A 16,637-nucleotide genomic window follows, 5' to 3' on the forward strand; every position below is an offset into this window, starting at 1 on the left:
TGGACAGGGTCTGAATGTTTGCAAGTCTTAGGATCATGATCCCCAGGAAGGCAAATGATACAGACAGCATGTGAATCTGATCTAGCCTTCATTTTGCCACAGGAAGGGCAAGCGTCAAAGAGAGATGGCATTTCTGAGAGGAAAAATATGTCTAATTCTCTCAAAAAAGTAGGAATCTACTTTAAAAGCCAAAAGATGTCGAAGTAAGTGGTTTTTGACAAAACAATAGTAGATATTTTCTGACAGAAATCAGTAAAAACCCAGAGCTGAAGTGTCCAGGGTCCTGACAAACGGAGCCGGAAAGAACAACTGACCTTACTGTCACCCCTGAGGCATAATGGGAAGCTTGGGGTCATGGTGCACGGTGCCAGTTTATTCCTATGTGTTTCTATGAGGTTAGCTTTTCAGCTTTTTACACTGAGTGTTTCTGCAATGCAGCCTGTGAGCTGGCAATGCTGTCATTCCTCTTTGCAGAATTATGTTTTTTCTGCTGCACATTAAAGCAGTTCAAATGATCTTTGTTTTCCTCACTGCTTCGTGCTGAATGTATATATGTGTGCAAAAGGAATTCTTGTAGCATTGCTTAGCTCTTCTTTTCTATATGAACTGCTGCATTTGTGATTTTATATATATATATATATATATATATATATATATATATATATCTTCATATGTTTTTCACATATATGTGTATATATGGTTTTCGGGGTCCCCGCGCATGGGCGCGAATATTCATATACTTATGACTATTGATGAGGATCCTCTGGAAGAGAACTGTAGTGAGAGTGGAGGAGAATAATAATTATTATCTTAAAAAGAAGTCTGTGAGACTATCTGGGATGAGATTCTCCCAATCAAAGATAATAACAATTATGGGCTTGAATCTATTGTAAGCAAACAAATATGCGATGAATTTGCTGAACAAAATGATAACATGGATCAGTGGATTCACGGCTTCACCAACGAGTGAATGGGGGCTTGACTCTGCGCCTCTTGAAAAAAAATGGATTGGTATATCTATTAGCAGGGATCTCGTAAAGAAACATAACGTGATGCATTACTTGGATTTGTCACATCCTTCTCAGGCCGGATCCCTGATCAAATATCGATAACAAAAACACCGACCTACAAAAACATCACCGCAAAAATATCGTAAACTAAAATATCGTCACCATATACTTAAACAAGAATTTACACAAATATCGATATTTTATTATCGACTAAAAAAATATCGTTTTAAATTATATCGACAACAAACATCGACTACAAAAATATCGAAAAAACATAAATTAATATGAAACACTACAAAAATATCGACACCACTATTATCGACTAACATAGAGCCTATTAACGAATACAAAAAATATCGACAATTTTATTTAACATTAAATACACACTCCTCTCAACAACATAACAATATAATTCATAATAACTTTTAAATTAATACTAAATAAACATATATAAATATAGTATATATTTAAAATACGTATAAAGTAATTATTAATACACCAATAAATATAAACATACTTAATAATTCAAATATACTCAATAAAAAAAATTTATTAACACACATTACATATATAAACAGTTTTTAAATTATAAAGTTAACGTACAAATTGTAATATAAAACAAAAACAAAACATATTTCATTATGTACTACTAAATAAGACATAAAACACCCTCAATTAAAAATAACGGATACCAAATTCAAAGTAAACTTCTCAACCAATACATTTAAAACAAAAATCCATCAACCAATCAAAATGCAGAAGTACTTAAGTAGCTAATATAAAAAAAATTACATAATTAACTACAAATTACCATTTTTGGAACAAACGCGAAGAAAACGGTTACTTTGCTGAAGAGAAAAGAAAACTTACCTAGACCAAGTACTACAACATATTATACAACACAAGAAAGTAAATTCCCATTTTATGTACTATTAAAAACTCAAGAACCTTAGCTAAACTCCCGAATATATAAATTCTCGTTTTTTTTAATTTAAAACAAAACTTCCTATCAACAACATCAAAAATGAAGAAATGTACAAAAAAATGTCCAACCTTATCAATACCTACATAGAAATGTAACACAAAGATAAAGCTTTACCAAACTAAAGGTTAAAATGAAATTGTCTAAGCTGTAAATAAATACAAATATAATTCACAACTAATACAAATACTTATTTTTTCAGCTTCAACAAACTTCATCTACCAAACTACATCTACCAAAACAAAAGCTTCTACCAAATCAAGTAAGTATACTCACAGTTTAAATAAATATTAACAAAAGAGAAATAACTAAATATCAAACAATATCATCAATTACAACTATTTTCTACCACAACTACAGGAACTACAACAGTGAAACTCCAATAAAAAGAAATAAAGACATCAGGAAAACAGAAAGAACAACATTGTAAGTATAATTTTAAAATTACTAATTAAATCCTACAAATTAGAATAAATGTATTGCAAATTTACTAAAAACACATATATATGTCTTCACAGATATATCCTAGAAATGGCAGGAGCTACTTTTATAACATCTCACAAAGGAAAAATAATGCTCAGCTACATGGGTTATACCTACACCCAAGAAAAAGTAAAAGATAACAAAACAAATTGGAAATGTAGCAAATACTATTCAACTGCATGCTATGGTAGAGCTACAACTGTAGATAACAATGTTGTAAATGTACGAGAGCATCACCACCCACCCAATGTGACCGAAGTAGAAGTAAAGGAAGCATTAGAAACACTGAAAGAAGCAAATACAGGCTCCCAACAAACAAGCACTGCAATTTTGAAAAATGTACTAACCAAAATACCAGAACACGTAACAGGACAATTACCCTCAATCCCAAACTTGCAACGATTGATAGCTAAAACTAAAAGAGCATCTGATCCAACTCCACCTCCACCCCAAACGTTTCAAGAAATTAAAATATATCCTGAATATACTATTACCCGTAAAGAAGACAAATTCTTGATGTATGATAACGAAAGCCATGATAAAAGAATTCTACTTTTTGCAACAAATAACAACTTGCAAAAACTAAACAATTGTGAAACATGGATGATGGACGGAACTTTTAAAGTGTCTCCAAAACATTTTTATCAACTTTATACCACCCATGGTGAATACCAGTAAACTAATATCCCCTTAATTTATACATTGCTGCCAAATAAAACAAACGCAACCTACATAGAAATATTAACAACAATCAAAGAATTAACAGATAATTACTATCCACAAAGAATCATAATAGACTTTGAAATAGCTATAATACAAGCTATACTAAAAATATATCTACACACTGCCATACAAGGGTGTTATCATTACAATCAAAGTATATGGAGACACTTACAAAAATCTACCTTAAGTATAGAGTACTCTACTAACAGCAACTTTGCTTACCAGATCAAAAAATTAATAGCACTAGCATACGTCCCAACAACAGAAGTGGCAAATTACTACAATTTATTAATCGACAGTGCTTTCTACCGCACTAATGAAAAAAAAATTAACTCCCTTCGTAGACTATTTCGAAGACACCTGGGTAGGAAGATTACATCGTTCAGGTCACCGCAGACAACCTATATTCCAAATTCCCTGGTGGAATGTCTACGCTAGCACTATAGCACAAAAAGCCGAAACCAATAACGCGGTAGAAGGATGGCATAATGCCTTTCAAGCCACAATAGGGAGAGGACAACCAACACTTCACAAACTCATCCAATGCATCAAAAAAGAACAAAGCCACCAAGAGCTAAGAATAGAACAATCTTTATCAAAAATAGGACCAAAACTAAGCAAACAAACAATACATTTGTACGAATATCTCCAACAAAAAACCAGAATGTACCCAACTATTCAAGGTCTAGAATACATAGACCTAATTGCAAAATCCATCCTTTAATAAAATACAAATAGCAAACCATAAAAACATATCTAACACATATCAATGTTTTTTAATATTAGTTAAATGATGTAATGTGATGTAAAATATAAATTAATATCACAAGACATAATATAAATAATAAAAAAACAAATCCACAAATAAACATGACCCACCCCAAAAAAATATTAAATAATAACTTACGGTTCTGTAGCTGTAGAAGAAAACAAGTTACTTACCTGTAACTTTGGTTCCCCAGTATTGGTAACTTTCATAGATTCCCATGCTTTGTATCATTCCCCGTCGTCGGAATGGGAGCCTCGGTAGTATAAAAAACCATAGAAACAAAAGAGAAACTTAGGCCTAGGCCTCATCTCCTTTTGTATCCTATCACCCTCTTTTTGTAAAAAGAGACCAAACTTTTGCCAGGACCAATCAGAGGAGCCTCACCCTCTGGAACCTTCCTGAGAGAGCTCAGAGCCTCAGATTTTCGTAGCCGTTGTGCAAACCGCCACTAACTCCGTAACCAGGCTGAGCTTTACCCGGGGAGGCGGGCGGGCGCATGGGAATCTATGAAAGTTACCAATACTGGGGAACCAAAGTTACAGGTAAGTAACTTGTTTTCTTGCCCCAGTATTGGAACTTTCATAGATTCCCATGATTTGTATCAGAGTAGCTAGCAGTAAATTACGAAGAACACATTTTGTACGTACATGGCATCACAACCATATAAGCAATACATAAAGCATAGCAAAACAAACAAAATGTGCTCACCAGGCTGGAGGGATCGTAGGGAAAGCTCACCTCTCAATGAAAAAGATTCCGCAGGACTGCTTGACCAACAGCCGCGTCGTCTCGTCCTGCAGACTCCAGGCAGTAGTGTTTCGTGACGGTATGAGTACTGCTCCACGTTGCTGCCCTGCATATGTCCTTAATGGCCACTCCTAAAAAGAGAGCCACTGATGATGCCACTGATCTCGTGGAATGCGCCCTGACTCTTCCATCCAGTGGCTTGCCAGCTTCCTGATGACAGAACTGAATCGCACTGGAGATCCAGCGGGAAATGCCACTCTTTGCCAAAGGCAATCCCTTTCGTGGTGCACTGTAGGACACAAACAACTGAGTCGTCTTCCGAAAAGGACGTGTGCGCTCCAAGTAGAACTTTAAGCATCTCTGAACGTCCAAAGAATGGAGCGTGCGTTCCGCAGGCGTAGAAGGGTGCGGAAAGAAAGATTTCAGAATCAAGGGTTCATTTAAGTGAAACTCCGATGGTACCTTCGGTATAAATTTTGGATTGGTCCGAAGGATAAGAACCTCCTTTTTAAATTGCAAAAATGGATGCACTATGGAGAGTGCTTGAAGCTCACTCACTCGTCTCGCTGATGTGAGAGCCACCAGGAGGGCCAGCTTCCAAGACAAGAACTTTAAGTCTGCTTTGTGCACAGGCTCAAACGGAGCCTTCATGAGTTGCGCCAAGACCAGGTTGAGCTGCCACACTGGTGGAGGAGGACGAACTGGAGGATACATCCGGAATAATCCCTTCAAGAATTGTTTGACAACCCTAGAGGACCATAAGGACGGACCCGAAGAATTGCGTCGATACCTCGATATGGCCGCCAGATGTACCTTTACAGATGAATGTGCCAACCCCGACTTAGCCAGAGGTAGTAAGTATGGCAACAATTGATGTGGTTGGGAAGTGTAAGGATGGAGACCTTGACGTTGACACCACAGGCAGAATCTTTTCCATTTCGCCTTGTAAGTCTTATTGGTACTTGGTGCTCGGGCATGAGCTAGGACCTCCGGCATTCCTGAGAGAGCATTAGATGACTGAACTCTCTGTGTTCAGGAGCCACGCTGTCAAGTGGAGTGATGTCGGATCCGGATGGTAAACCTGCCCCTGATTCCTGGACAACAGGGACGGAATGGGTTGGAAGTGAATCGGAGGAGCTTGGGAGAGCCTCAGAAGCTCGGTGTACCAGAATTGTCTGGGCCATGCTGGAGCAATTAGAATCATCTTGCAGGGCTCCGCCTTCAATTTCCTGAGGACTCGAGGAATGAGGGGAATTGGAGGAAAAGCGTAAAAGAATGCGCTGTACCAAGCCATCGAAAGAGCGTTCCCCAGGGACCCCTGATGGTGAACTTTGCTTGCGTAGAACCGGCATTTGGCGTTCTCCGGTGAAGCAAAGAGGTCGATGGTTGGTGTCCCCCAGACTGAGAACACCCTGTCCAGAATGGTTTGATTCAACTCCCACTCGTGAGTCACCTCCGTCTGTCGACTCAAGGCATCCGCCTTGACATTGAGAGTTCCCGCCAGGTGTTCGGCTTTCAGAGTGATGTTGTTCAGAATCGCAAAATCCCAAATCCGCGGAGCTTCTGCGGACAGAGTCAGCGATTTGGTGCCTCCTTGTTTGTTGACGTAGTGCATGGCCGTCGTATTGTCCGTCCGGACCAGCACTGAATGGTTGCGAACTCTGGGCAGAAAAACTTGCAAGGCCAACCGAATGGCCGTCAGTTCCAGGAAATTGATATGGCACTGGCGCTGTCCTGGACTCCAGTGGCCACTGACTTGAAGCTCTCGGAGAACTGCACCCCAGCCCTCCAGTGAAGCGTCTGTGGTCAGCACCATGGGTGAAGGTGAACTCCTGAATGTTAGACCCTGGGCGATATTGCTTTTTAGAAGCCACCATTTGCTCGCCTGTCTCATCGCTGCTGTCACCACCACCTTGTCGTTGAATGACCCCTCTGCCTGGCGCCATTGCTTGTCTAGCTCCTCCTGCAGAGGACGCATTCGCAGCCTGCAATGTGGTACCAATGGTATGCAGGATGACATCGACCCGAGAAGGGATTTGTATTGGCGGACAGACAGGAATTGTTTGCGGCAGAGTAGTCGAGCCGAAATCATCAACTTTTGTTGTCGTTCCTCCGAGGGACGAGCTGTACATTGCGTGGTGTCCAACACGGATCCCAGGAATCTGGCCGTTCTGGAGGGCAGCAGGACTGACTTGCGTTCGTTCAGCTGAAGGCCCAGGCAACGGAACAAATGGATGCAAGTTGCCACTGCATGAGAAGTTTCCTCGAAAGATGGTGCCTTGACAAGCCAGTCGTCTAAGTAAGGAAAAATTTCTAAAGATTGTTTCCGAAGAAAGGCTGCAACCGGCGCCAACACCTTGGTGAACACTCTTGGTGCCGACCGAAGGCCGAATGGAAGCACCTTGAATTGAAAATGGCTCTTTCCCACTGTGAAGCGTAGGTATTGTCTGTGAGCTGGATGTATCGGAATATGGAAATACGCGTCTTCTAAATCCAGCGACGCCAAGTAGTCGCCTGGATTCAAGAGGAAGAATTTCCTGGAGAGTGACCATCCTGAAGGAGAGCTTGACGAGATAGGTGTTGAGCTCCCGCAGGTCTAGGATGGGGCGCCAAGTGTCTATAGTCTTCCGCACGAGGAAGAACCTTGAATAGAAACCCCGGTCCCTCTGGGACAGAGGCACCGGTTCTATCGCTCCCTTGAGGAACAGTTGATGGGCTTCGAGGTGGAGTTGTCCCAAATGTCCCGTGCGGATGGTGCCCGGAGTTCTTGTCGGAGGAAGGTCTTGAAACTCCAACACGTGGCCACTCTCTACAATTTTGAGGACCCATTGGTCCGATGTTATTGACCTCCAGTTCTCCAGACACAGAGAAATCCTGCCCCCCACTGATGTGACTGGGAGGGAAGGAACAGTAGGTAGAGCCGGAAAGCCGCTATTGACGCTTGGTGTTGTAACGTCCCTGCCGGGTCTGACGGCCCCGCGGCTGATGGCGAGAAAAAGACGCCGATTGTCCCTGGCGCTGATTGGAGTACTGGGGCTTATAGGACTGAGAAGGCTGAGAGGAATATCTCTGTTGGTTCCCTCTGTATGATGTAAATCCTCTGCCTCGTGCGCCCCTAAAGGGGACCTTCCGGTAGGTGAGGGACCCTAAGGCCTTTGCAGTGTCCGTGTCCTTTTTGATATTCTGCAGAGCATCGTCCACGTGCTTGCCAAACAGCATCTCCCCATCGAATGGTAGATCCAGGATCCTATTCTGGACCTCCTGGCGAAACCAGGTGGCTCTCAACCAGCCCTGGCGTCGTAGGACTGCCGAGCCAGCTAAGGCTCGAAATGCCGTGGAAGCAATGTCCATTGCACAGTCTATAACCTCCGCAGAAGACTTTTCCCCCTCTATAAGCACCTTCTTGGCTTCCTCCTTTGTGGGTTCTGGTAACTGCTCCACGAAGGGTTCCATGTCGCACCACATCTGTCGGTCGTATCGGCCGAGGATGGCAAGAGCATTCGACGCTCTAACAAGCAAGCTGGCCATTGAGGAAAACCGCTTCCCCACGTTATCTAGGCGTCGACCGTCCTTATCCGGTGGTGTGGTCAAAGGTGTGGATGGGTTCTTGGACTTGCTTTGAGCCGCCCGAGAGATGACTGAATCAGGCTTCGGCTGACCAAGAAGGCAAGCAGGACTGCCGTCCGGAGCCTTATACTTCTTTTCCAGCCGCGGGAGGACTGGAATCACCGTGGCCGGATTTTGCATAATTTTCATCCCTTCCTCCCATACATGTTCAATGATGGGAATAGACTTGACAGATCTCCGGTGTTGTTCCTTAAAGTCATAAAGGAAACATTACGATTCTTCTCTCGAAATCGGCAATCCAAATCTTTTAGCTGCCCTTTCCATCAGGTGATGAAAACCCCCTATATCCACAGGAGGGGAGATGGACGTGTCACGACCAGCAGCGTCCGGATCTTGTGGCCCACTGTCTCCTTGATCCAAATCCGGGTCTTGCAACGGATCAACCAAGGGATCCACCTGTAGCACCTCCTCATCCGAAGAGGTATCCTGTTGGACATCATGAAAGGGTGCGGGATCCGGAGTGGGGACTCGGACCGCAGGTGCAACCGGTAGTGGCGAGGGGTGTGCCACTGGAAGACTAATAGCCTGCTGCACTTGTGACTGTAGGAACTGCAGACTGTCCAGAAGGTTCCGACGGAAACCTTTTCCGATAATCCTGCAGCATCATCTGCAGGTCAGATATGAGCGAAGAGGGCATGGCTACCATGCCCTGGCCCAAACTCGGAGCATGTCTCTCTTCCCGAACATATGGATACGACTGCTGGCCACCCGCATGTTCGTAACACTCCTCCGTGTCGGTCTCCTTCATCTTGACGTGCAAGTCAGAGGGACTATAGGCAGGACCATAATCATCGTCCTCAACTTCAACTTCATCCTCCTCAGATTCATCGTCTAGAAGCATAGTAGGCGGATGTGAAGAGACCCGTCGCGGAGAAGTCATCTCCGGTGTAATCTTCATCTTCTGTGTCGAAAAAGGTATCTTTTGCCCCGTCGACGGTCCCGTCGACGATGCCGTCGTCGACGGTGTAGTAGTCGTCGACAAAGATGTCACCGGAATGGTCGACGGTACCATCGCTTTCGTCGACGCCGGTCTCGTCGTCGACGGAACCACCGTCGATGGCTTCGTAGACGAACTCGTCGTCATCAACATCGTCGTCGACGTCGAGGTGGTCGTCGTCGTCGACGTAGTTCTCGTCGTCACCGCTGCAGTCGACAGTACCTTGCTTGCCGTCGTCGACGTGGAAGATAATAGCGCCGACGAACTGGGGACCTTGAATGACGACGAAGTCATCGTGGAGGGCGCTACCGCCGACGAGCCCGTCGACGGAGCCACAGAAACGGCGGGAATTTTAACTGAAGAAACGGTCGACGACGTACCTGGTGTTTTCGTCGTCGACGGGCGCTGTTTCGGGCCCAGGTCCTGAAGTGACTGAAGAGTGTTTGTCACTAGATTTGGCCTTTTTGGACGGAGGGGGAGACAGAGGAACCTCCTTCATGTCCTTTAAAGCTGCACTCACTCCAGCAGCCTGTCCCTGCCTCTCCTTTACACTTCCGTGAGGAGATTGAAGGGGACCAGCCCTCTCAGACCTATCAGAGATCTTGTGAGGGGCCTGAAGGGAGGGCTGAGATGTAGAAGATCCTGGAGGAGACCTACCCCTCTTCCTCGATCTGTGAGAGGAAGCACAAGACGTGGAATCTTCCTCCTCCGAAGAGAGCACCTCCTTGCGAGTCTTCATTTTTTGAAGCCAGGTTAACAGACGACCTTCCCTGTCCCGAAGCGTCTTGTTGGAGAAGGTTCTGCAGATCTTGCACTCTGTGGCCTTGTGGTCAGGATATAAGCAGTAAATACAATTGTCATGCTTATCCTCCACAAAAAGACGTTTTTTCCCACAAGAGGCACAGGCCCTGAACAAGGCCTTCTTCTCCTTGTCAGACATGTTGATCCAGTAGAAACTTGAAGAAATCCAGAAGTAGAATGAAAAGCTGAGCAGAGCTCAGTGGAGACTCCCTAGCACAACGTGCGGTAGAAAAATCTGAGGCTCTGAGCTCTCTCAGGAAGGTTCCAGAGGGTGAGGCTGCTCTGATTGGTCCTGGCAAAAGTTTGGTCACTTTTTACAAAAAGAGGATGATAGGATACAAAAGGAGATGAGGCCTAGGCCTAAGTTTCTCTTTTGTTTCTATGGTTTTTTTATACTACCGAGGCTCCCATTCCGACGACGGGGAATGATACAAAGCATGGGAATCTATGAAAGTTCCAATACTGGGGCAATATGTCCGAAATAGATCCTTTAAAAAGCAATCCAAGCAAAAAAGAATCCACATAGTGATGACAAACCCCAAAAAATGTAAAAATACAACTAGCAATCCTCTTGATAACGAAACCATAAAAACCGACACTAAATCACTATAAAAAACGCAGCAAAATCCCGAAAAATAAAGAAATGTATGTAAACTAGTAAAAAACACTAATAACAACAATTTCCTTTATTTTTAAAAAAAAAGCGAGCAAATCCGTCCGTTCAACAAAACAGTGACCTGTAAATAAAGTACATACAAAACCCACCCATAACAAATAGTAAACCCACAAATCGAATACACATATAAAACGTATGAATATACATAAAATAATGATTTAAATCAAAACATTAACATTGCATTAATATTAGATACTAACCAAACTACGCTATCACTAACGTACTTAAATAACATGTACATTTTACATAATCAGTTAAATAACACACATAGCAACACATATAGACTACTACTAACTGAAAAATAGCTTAAAAGCAACTAATTAAAATCCAACTTACATCAAGAAACACGAAGCAGCTCCCAACCGCGAGGTTCCGTCTTCACAAATGACCCAAACAACGATGTAGATAGTGTAAACAGTGAACTAAGAGAAACAAAATGGAGGCATAATTAAAACAAAAATAGGACTACATCCCCATAGAAATTAATAGAAACAAATTAAAAATTGTTTAAAATGTTGTTAAAAAATTGTTAATATTTATAAAATGTGTAAAATAAACATTAATATTGTAAAATATACATTACTTACTTTATATAAAAATAAATATATTAAAAAAGTAATGTATATTAAAAATATGTTTAGAACATTAACTCTTTATTTACTCCTAATAAATAAATTGTAAAAAATTATGGGGTCCATTAGGATGTCGGGCGGATTTCCTCCGCCAGGCTGGCGGTAGCCACCGCCAGCCTGGCGGAGGAAATCCGCCCGACATCCACAGCCCAATTCCCCCCCCGCCATATTAGTATGGCGGGGTGGACCGCGGCGGTGAGAAACACCGCCCGCATGTTTTCCGCCCCGGTCGCCTTGCGGCCGGGGCGGAAAACGAGTAACATGGTGGCGGTGTCTGATAGACACCGCCCGCCATATTACAATGGGCTTTCACCAATGAATTTCCGTGGCGGCAATGTCGCCACAGAAAGGCATGCGGAGACTCCCTGCGGGGGTCCGTTGCGGGCCCCCTGGGAGTCCCTGGCTTGGGGGGTTGCACATGGGGGGTACCTATGGTACCCCCCCCGCATTTCAAAGTGCAACATGGCAGGCACCGCGCGGTGCCTGTCATGTTGCACTTTGAAAAGCACAACGTGCACTTTTAACATAGCGGCGGGCGGAGATTTCTGCTCCGCCCGTCGCAATGGCAACCATACAGGATGCGCCCGCCTGTGTGGCGGGCACATCCTAATGCCCTGAGCGGGACCCCCGCCCTCATGGCGGGCGGTCCCGGGTCCCGATATGGTGGCGGGCGGACTAAGTCCGCCCGTCATCATAATGGGCCCCTAGGTATCTACTTTTGTAATTGCAAATTGTTTATAAATTATTTACCATATTAAAATGTATTTAAATAAAATAAATTTTAATATGCTAATTATTAAATCATATTTAAAAATGTACAATGTATATATATAACAAATACTGCAAAGTTATACATCATTAAATACAAATGTTATTTTTTTTACATGTATAAATGTTTTCATTTACAAACATTAACAACACAATAAATACTGTTTATTCTTGAAAAAATGTTACTATATTACTTTATAATGATACATTCATGTGAAATAAATAATAAAATGTTACAAAAATGTGTAATTCATTTTTATGCATATGTTATTAAATATAATCTATTAAATACTTCAAAATACATTTCAGAATATTGAAAGAAAATAATTAAAACAATAATGGTTTCTATTTATTTATAATATTGTAATTTAAAAATTCAAATTTAAATCAGTATTATAATTGAAAATACCATTAAAGTAAAATAACACTATATAGTAACTAAAAAAAATACTATTCTAATTCCAAACATTAAATAAATCACTGACAATGCTAAACATTAAACCATAATAATTTACTATTCTAACTCCAAATCTAACATAACTCAGGGAAAGTGCTGGACAGTAAACCATAATAATTTACTATTCTAACTCCAAATCTAACATAACTCAGGGAAAGTGCTGGACAGTAAACCATAATAATTCACTATTCTAACTCCAAATGTAACATAACTCAGGGAAAGTGCTGGACAGTAAACCATAATAATTTACTATTCTAACTCCAAATCTAACATAACTCAGGGAAAGTGCTGGACAGTAAACCATAATAATTTACTATTCTAACTCCAAATCCAACATAACTCAGGGAAAGTGCTGGACAGTAAACCATAATAATTTACTATTCTAACTCCAAATCTAACATAACTCAGGGAAAGTGCTGGACAGTAAACCATAATAAAATACTATTCTAACTCCAAATCCAACATAACTCAGGGAAAGTGCTGGACAGTAAAGCATAATAATTTACTATTCTAACTCCAAATCTAACATAACTCAGGGAAAGTGCTGGACACTAAACCATAATAATTTACTATTCTAACTCCAAATCTAACATAACTCAGGGAAAGTGCTAGACAGTAAACCATAATAATTTACTATTCTAACTCCAAATCTAACATAACTCAGGGAAAGTGCTGGACAGTAAACCATAATAAATTACTATTCTAACTCCAAATCTAACATAACTCAGGGAACGTGCTGGACAGTAAACCATATTAATTAACTATTCTAACTCCAAATCTAACATAACTCAGGGAACGTGCTGGACAGTAAACCATAATAATTTACTATTCTAACTCCAAATCTAACATAACTCAGGGAAAGTGCTGGGCAGTAAACCATAATAATTCCCTATTCTAACTCCAAATATAACATAACTCAGGGAAAGTGCTGGACAGTAAACCATAATAATTTACTATTCTAACTCCAAATCTAACATAACTCAGGGAAAGTGCTGGACAGTAAACCATAATAATTTACTATTCTAACTCCAAATCTAACATAACTCAGGGAAAGTGCTGGACAGTAAACCATAATAATTTACTATTCTAACTCCAAATCTAACATAACTCAGGGAAAGTGCTGGACAGTAAACCATAATAAATTACTATTCTAACTCCAAATCTAACATAACTCAGGGAACGTGCTGGACAGTAAACCATAGTAATTAACTATTCTAACTCCAAATCTAACATAACTCAGGGAAAGTGCTGGACAGTAAACCATAGTAATTTACTATTCTAACTCCAAATCTAACATAACTCAGGGAAAGTGCTGGGCAGTAAACCATAATAATTCACTATTCTAACTCCAAATCTAACATAACTCAGGGAAAGTGCTGGACAGTAAGCCATAATAATTTACTATTCTAACTCCAAATCTAACATAACTCAGGGAAAGTGCTGGACAGTAAACCATAATAATTTACTATTCTAACTCCAAATCTAACATAACTCAGGGAAAGTGCTGGACAGTAAACCATAATAATTTACTATTCTAACTCCAAATCTAATATAACTCAGGGAAAGTGCTGGACAGTAAACCATAATAATTTACTATTCTAACTCCAAATCTAACATAACTCAGGGAAAGTGCTGGACAGTAAACCATAATAATTTACTATTCTAACTCCAAATCCACCATAACTCAGGGAAAGTGCTGGACAGTAAACCATAATAATTTACTATTCTAACTCCAAATCCAACATAACTCAGGGAAAGGGCTGGACAGTAAACCATAATAATTTACTATTCTAACTCCAAATCTAACATAACTCAGGGAAAGTGCTGGACAGTAAACCATAATAATTTACTATTCTAACTCCAAATCCAACATAACTCAGGGAAAGTGCTGGACAGTAAACCATAATAATTTACTATTCTAACTCCAAATCCAACATAACTCAGGGAAAGTGCTGGACAGTAAACCATAATAATTTACTATTCTAACTCCAAATCTAACATAACTCAGGGAAAGTGCTGGACAGCAAACCATAATAATTTACTATTCTAACTCCAAATCCAACATAACTCGGGGATAGTGCTGGACAGTAAACCATAATAATGTACTATTCTAACTCCAAATCTAATATAACTCAGGGAAAGTGCTGGACAGTAAACCATAATAATTTACTAATCTAACTCCAAATCTAACATAACTCAAGGAAAGTGCTGGACAGTAAACCATAATAATATACTATTCTAACCAAATCCAACATAACTCAGGGAAAGGGCTGGACAGTAAACGATAATAATTTACTATTCTAACTCCAAATCTAACATAACTCAGGGAAAGTGCTGGACAATAAACCATACTAATTTACTATTCTAACTCCAAATCTAACATAACTCAGGGAAAGTGCTGGACAGTAAACCATAATAATTTACTATTCTAACTCCAAATCCAACATAACTCAGGGAAAGTGCTGGACAGTAAACCATAATAATTTACTATTCTAACTCCAAATCTAACATAACTCAGGGAAAGTGCTAGACAGCAAACCATAATAATTTACTATTCTAACTCCAAATCCAACATAACTCGGGGATAGTGCTGGACAGTAAACCATAATAATGTACTAATCTAACTCCAAATCTAACATAACTCAGGGAAAGTGCTGGACAGTAAACCATAATAATTTACTAATCTAACTCCAAATTTAACATAACTTAGGGAAAGTGCTGGACAGTAAACCCTATTAAATTACTATTCTAACTCCAAATCCAACATCACTCAGGGAAAGTGCTGGACAGTAAACCATAATAATTAACTATTCTAAATCCAAATCCAACATAAATCAGGGAAAGTGCTGGACAGTAAATCATAATAATTTACTATTCTAAATCCAAGTCCAACATAACTCTGGAAAAGTGCTGGACAGTAAACCATAATAATTTACTATTGTAAATCCAAATCCAACATAATTCATGGAAAATGCTGGACATTAAAAATATTAAAATTTAAAAATGATTCACAAAATTTAAATCAGTATTATAATTGAAAATACCATTAAAGTAAAATAACACTATATAGTAACTCAAAAAAATACTATTCTAATTCCAAACTCTAAATAAATCACTGACAATGCTAAATATTAAACCATAATAATTAACTATTCTAACTCCAAATCTAACATAACTCAGGGAAAGTGCTGGACAGTAAACCATAATAATTTACTATTCTAACTCCAAATCCAACATAATTCATGGAAAATGCTGGACATTAAAAATATTAAAATAAAAAAAAAAAAAATTTAAAATACAATTTTTATATTTCGAAATATAAATTTAATTAAGATATTTTTTTAATTTAATATAACATTATTATCTACTTTTTTAAATTATTACCCACCCTAATCCCCTATCAATACAATAATCCACTCCCTAAATATATATACAATACTTATTATATAGCATTTGTAAATTGCTACACACAATTACCCACTATAAACACAAATAAGCAATTAAAAACTATTTACTAATTTTATAATATTAAATAAAATATGCAAATCAAAGTTTAGAAAATTTTAATTTTCGCATTTCAAATTCTAAAATGTATTTCCTATTAAATGTTAATTGCTGTAAAATATTGACACAACTTTTAAAATTAACTACCGACCCTTATCCACTATAAACACAACAACCCACTCCTAAAAAATGTACACAATCTGTAATATATAAAAATGTGAAATATAATACAAAATTTCTAATTTCAAATATATAAATTTATTTCATTCATTTTTTACCTCTTAAAAAAACATTCACAATTTTTTTTAAATTACTACCCACCCTTATCCCCTATAAACCCAACAACCCGCTCCTAAAAGATTTACACATTTTATAATAATTAAAAATTAAAAATAATAAAACATTTCGAATTTAAAATTTCGAATTTTAAAATGTATTTCATTCAAATTTAACCTCTTAAAAAAATCCACAATTTTTTTTTTTAAATTACTACCCACCCATATCCCCTATAAACCCAACAA

General features: G+C 39.5%; 1 protein-coding gene across 14 annotated transcripts in view; it reads right to left on the reverse strand.

Moving 5' to 3' along the window:
- Window positions 1–16,637, reverse strand: part of LOC144784508 (uncharacterized) — a 416,096-nt gene that overhangs the window by 276,212 nt on the left and 123,247 nt on the right. For 10 of the 14 annotated variants that reach the window (XR_013601663.1, XR_013601658.1, XR_013601662.1 and 7 more), the window contains one exon: window positions 11,092–11,177. The exons of the other annotated variants lie outside the window; for them this stretch is intronic. The gene's annotated coding sequence lies outside the window, so the exon portion shown is untranslated. The remainder of the gene's footprint in view (window positions 1–11,091; window positions 11,178–16,637) is intronic. 14 annotated transcript variants of the gene reach the window in all.

Source organism: Lissotriton helveticus, chromosome 10 (assembly GCF_964261635.1).
Source record: "Lissotriton helveticus chromosome 10, aLisHel1.1, whole genome shotgun sequence".
Classification (NCBI taxonomy): domain Eukaryota; kingdom Metazoa; phylum Chordata; class Amphibia; order Caudata; family Salamandridae; genus Lissotriton; species Lissotriton helveticus.